The following is a 5,273-nucleotide window of genomic DNA, read 5'->3' as shown; positions in this document are numbered from 1 at the left end:
GGCGGCGCGAGTGGCTCCGGCAGCGTGGCCGCCTGCGCCTGTCCTGAGTTGTGGCTGTTCATCACTTGCTGTTTCCATGTGCATCCCCCACCCCCGAACCCCACCATTTCGTCTGAATCTTCACTTTCTGAAATTCAGATAATTTTTTTGGTGGGCGTTGGAGTCAGAAGTTTTTTTTAGACATCATCAGTGAAGTGACTTAATCATTACTCATTTATTTCTATTTATGTGGTAAGTTTAAGTGGAATATTGGTAAATATCTTCACCTTTGATATCTTGCAAGTTTTTCCTCCATTTTTGGTACGGAAATTTAGCACTGAAAGAATCTTCAGACATAATATAGAACCAATTATCTTGGGGAGTAAGCATACTACAACTTGTAAAGTGCAAGTGATGGGTTGATAGGTTAGCAAATTTTGGAAAACAAGAATATTTCATATTGTCATGTATTCTTTAAGATTGGTTAAAATTCTGTAGCTTTCTTAAAGGGGGAGTTCAGTTGAAGACGTTTTACTGACAGTTAACTTACTCTTTTAAAACAATTCTTTTATTCTAATAAACATCTTCATGTGATAACATTATTTACAGCATTTAAAAGAGTCACAAAGAGTTGAACAGATATACAAGGAATACTTGAGCATATAGGATGACATTTCAAGTGTTGGCTTTCCTTACTACTCGATACAAATATTATTGGTGAAGTAGTTGGCATCTGTGATTTTTCCTGCTTCAGTGTAATCCTGACCTTCTGTGTACTTGAGTCAGTTTTCTAGTCCTTTGCTGTCCTTGACACACATTTATTATCTGTTTTCATGCTCCTTGGGGGATTGATCAGTCCTGATCAGTTCCGCAAGCTGTTCGTTGGCATGCAGACGTTGACTTTATTGAAGGCTTTATTATTTATCTTTATTTTTTAAAGAGTTCAGCTTTCTACTGAACATACTGTAAAAGAGGTTGGGTCAAAAAGTCCAAAGCCATCTTGTCACGAGAGTCCTGAGATTCTTTGCATCCCCTTCCTTCTGCTCAGCTGGAGCAACAGCGAGGGGCATGACAGCCTGTGGATGAAGCACTGGTCGCTGGACCAGGTCCTCCAGCCCCTACATGGCAGAGGAGGCTCCTGATGTTGACATTGGCCAGGGCCTCTGCAAACCAGCCAGGCCAAAAAGGTTCAGCATATCCCCCAAGTGCCCTTCCTTCCTTCCTTCTTTCCGTCCTTCCGTCCTTCCTTTCTTTTTTTGAGACAGAGTCTCGCTCTGCCGCCAGGCTGGAGTGCAGTGGTGCGATCTCCAACCTCCACTTCCTGGGTTCAAGTGATTCTCCTGCCCCAGCCTCCCGAGTAGCTGGGACTACAGGCGTGTGCCACCATGCCCAGCTAATTTTGTATTTTTGGTAGAGATGGGGGGCAGGGGGATGTTCAACGTGTGTTGGCCAGGATGGTCTCCATCTCTTGACCTAGTGATCCACCTGCCTCGGCCTCCCGAAGTGCTGGGATTACAGGCGTGAGCCACGGCGCCCGGTCCCCCGACTGCTTTAATGAGGGCATTCATCTTAACCTCCATGATGGACATCTCATTGTAGTGTAGGATGAGGGCCCAGTGAAGTCTGCAAGCGCTGAGACAGAGGCATTTGAGTGCTGGGCTTACGCTGCTGGACCGGGTGCTAGTTGCTGGATGAAGTGATGGCCTCGCCCCTGCATAGCCTTAGCTTCTTTGGAAGGAATGGACCTCTTGGTGGCAGTTGGAGAGGCTGATTGAGGACTTTAGGCAGACTTGTGAAGGAGCAGTTTGTCATTCTTACTCCTTTCTCTATGCCTGCCCACATCTCTTAACCTTCCTCTCCTGGGTCTATACCCACTTCTTTGGTTCCTCCTCTGGTTCTACTTGGTCATCTTGTCTCCTAGATGTGGTCACACTGAAAGGCTCCGTTGTGGCTAGCCTTGCCATTTAGAAGTGTTTTTGCAGGTGTCTCTGCAAACCATGGATATGGGATGGGGAAAGTGACAGGATGTGTTGACTGGGATTGGGGGTGTGGGTAGACAGGGGTCTAAGTAGGACCCTTTTGTCCTGGTATGAGGTAATGAGGTTCTTGACTGTGGCTGTAACAGTGAAACCGAAGGAAAGGATATACAAGAGACTTTGTAAAAGGCAAAATTGCCACAGTTTGGTACCAAATGGATGTGGAAGTGGGGGATGGGTGTAGAATAAGTTGGTAGGTCTTGCCAAGGACGTTGGCAAGCTTTGAGTCAGACCAAGAAAATAAGGGTTTAATCATCAGAGATAAGCACATACAGAGAGGGGGGAAGTATGGTGACCAGTTTGCTTTTATATGTAGTTCAACTGTTGGTGAGACATAAAGAAGCATGTAGGAAACTAGGAAATGGAGAGGTGGGTGCCTTAGGTCCTACTTCCTGTCCTGCCTGTGTATATGTAACAGGTGCCAAATTAATTCATGTGTTGGGGCCTGATTTCCTATTTCTGGTATGAATGGGATAAAGCTAATTCTAACCAATTATAAAGTCCCTGCTAGATAGTGATATTCAGTAGGCAGCTACAAATCTGGAACTGAAACTCGAGAGAGGTCAGGCTGGAGGTAGTCACTGATGCTGGGCGCAGTGCTCCTTCTGTGTTTGGGTAACATGTGTTGAGAATATGCTTATCGTGTATTGAGCTGCTGTGTTACAGATACCGTTCTGTGCATGAGGGATTTATCCTGGATAGGTGTGCGTGCCACTACTGCACAGCTACAACGTTAATATTTTTTTTTAATTTCTTTTTTTTCCCTCTTAAGGATTGGACTTTAATGTTTATATTTGATTTTAGCCTAATTTGATTCTTGGTGCTTTTAGGGGTGGAGACTCTACACGAGTTTCTTAGTTACAGAGAGTCTTTGTGCTCTGGCTTTCCCAGATGCTGGGTGTAGTAGTTATGTACTTGGGATATGGGCAAATTCACCATCTCCTTTGGGGTTGGAATGGCAGGGATCCCTTGAAGCTTATCTCGTTTTCTCATGGCATACGCTTCATTTATTAATTTCCCCCAGCATTTTATTTTCTTAGTTGATGATTCAGGCTTCAGGCCGATAGGGGAGGTATCCCTGGGTAGTCACTGGTTGTGGCTAAGGCAGGTGGGTAGATGTAACACCCAATGGTCGGCAGAGGTCCCAGGCTCGAAGAAGGTGGCTGGGAGAGCCCTCATTTAGATGTGCTGAGGTTGTATCAGGGTGAAGAGTAGAAGCCACCTGTTTCCCTGCCAGTCCAGCAGGAAAGCTGTCCACCTCACAGCCTCATTCCTGTCCCAATGTTCCAGTTATTCAGATCAGACAGGCACCTGTTTTCATCGGTAGAAATGCTGATGTTGCAAGTAGGGATGAGTTGTGACTCTGCCTCTCCTGCAGGCCTGAAACTGGGGAGTGTTCCCCCTGTGAACCTGCGCTCACCCTGGATTGTTCCAGGAAGGCTGTCTACAGGTGCATCCGCTGTTGCCCAGGGTAGAGTGCAGGGCATGATGTTAGCTCACTGCAGCCCTGAGCTCCTGGGCTCAAGCAGTCCTCCTGCCTCAGCCTCCTGAGTAGCTGGGAGTACTGCACCCAGCTAATTAAAAAACAGAGACAGCATCTCACTGTGTTGCCCAGGCTGGGGCTTTCTTATAATAATTGTTTAACAATAGAATGATCATCTGTGATGATGTCATTCAACCAGAGAACAAGAACAATGTCAGTACTTACCTCTGGGCATCTTCTCCCCAGCCTGTATTCCTGTCTGTCTGCCCTTACCCGTTTGTGCTGATTATTCTCTTGCCTTTTTGGTACTATATGTGTGTGTGTGTGTGTATACTTATGTATGTTTGGACATGTGCATATATGTGCATATATGTTTGTGTGTGTAGCCTGAATATGTAACCTAAATAATATGCTGTTTACATTCAGTTGTTTTTAAACTTTATAAGAAACATTCTGTAGGTAGCAACTTACAGCCAGCTTATTTTATGCAATCATATTATTATTCATCTAAGTTTGTGTGCAGTTTAGTTAATTCATTTTTAATTGGTGTATAATAGTCATTAATATGTCACAGAATTTGGGTCGTTTCTAAATTTTTGTTGCGAAGAATGGTCTTCCTGCTGAAGTACCTGCGCAAAGAGTGAACTAGTTTTTATAGGCTTGCTTTAAGGTTCAGTGGGAATACGTGCATGAAAGTGCTTTATAATCTGGAACCTGTAACAGCATACTCAGCTTTGTGTTTTAGCGATGGAGACTAGAATGCAGATGATGTACGGAAAGTAAGGAGACCAGATGGGGGATCGTTATAAAAATCCAAGAGATGTTAAGAGTCTGTGCATTGGGACGTTGTGAAGAGCAAGTTAGATTTGAGAGAGACTGGAGGATGGACATGCCGGGATCCAGAGATTATTAACTGGACTTGTGGTTTGGAGGAAGAGACACATTTTCCCTTCCTTTCCAGCTGAAATGACTAGGTAGATGGTGACACTATTAACTGAGATACAGAATAGAGACGGGAGATACACGCTGGAAGGAAAGCGAGTGTGAGTTCACCTTTCGACAGGTTGAGCTTTAGAGCCATGGAGGGCGTCGGTGTGAGAAGGTGGTGGAGAGACGGAAGTACTGAGTTTTGGAATAGTGAGGGACGGCTGCACACCCTGCCGGGGAAGGGTCAGCGAGGAAGGTCATCTTTCCAGTGGGCTTTTGAATCATGTTCTGCAGATTGTTGACCTGTGAGAGGTCACGAGGGACTCTGATGGGGAGAAGGTTGATCTGGCCTCAGATTATTTATGTTATTTTTCCAAAAAGGCACTCTGTTACCCTGCTCCCGTGGGTTACAGTAACACATGTTGCACCCTGCTTTTATGAGAAACAGAAAAATTGCCAAAAAGAAAGCAAACATCAAGGCATTTTTTAGGAAAGTCAGTTTCAAGGAAGTTATAGACCAAAGCAACTTGGGGTAGGAAGCCTCATTAGTCCCCTCTTTCCGCATCACAACTTTTTTTTTTTTTTTTTTTGGTAGCAGCATCTTTAGCAGTGTTTTCCAAAGTATGTCTAGTACTTTCCCATAGGGTGTTCTTTCATAATAAAGAAAATGCTGCTAAAATTTGGGAAATACTATTTAGTATAGTTGTTTCTAAGACAGTTACCATGCATATGAATATGTTAAGTTTCCTGAAAACCAACTTATTCCAACTATTTTAAAAACAGAATTTTTTTTTGGTCCTCTAATAAGTGTTGAGGTCTCACGGAGCTTTGTTATGAGCAGTGCACTT

General features: G+C 44.3%; 1 protein-coding gene across 1 annotated transcript in view; it reads left to right on the top strand.

Moving 5' to 3' along the window:
• The first annotated feature begins 4,423 nt into the window (after positions 1-4,423).
• The window catches only part of SACS (sacsin molecular chaperone), a 49,007-nt gene continuing 48,157 nt past the window's right edge, over positions 4,424-5,273 (top strand). Inside the window, exon 1 of the mRNA XM_011999928.1 lies at positions 4,424-4,439. The gene's annotated coding sequence lies outside the window, so the exon portion shown is untranslated. The remainder of the gene's footprint in view (positions 4,440-5,273) is intronic.

The sequence above is a fragment of the Mandrillus leucophaeus genome, unplaced genomic scaffold, assembly GCF_000951045.1.
Source record: "Mandrillus leucophaeus isolate KB7577 unplaced genomic scaffold, Mleu.le_1.0 Scaffold61, whole genome shotgun sequence".
In the NCBI taxonomy this organism is placed as follows: Eukaryota; Metazoa; Chordata; class Mammalia; order Primates; family Cercopithecidae; genus Mandrillus; species Mandrillus leucophaeus.
The sequence above is the reverse complement of the archived record's forward strand: the minus strand, read 5'-3'. Positions and strand labels throughout refer to the sequence as shown.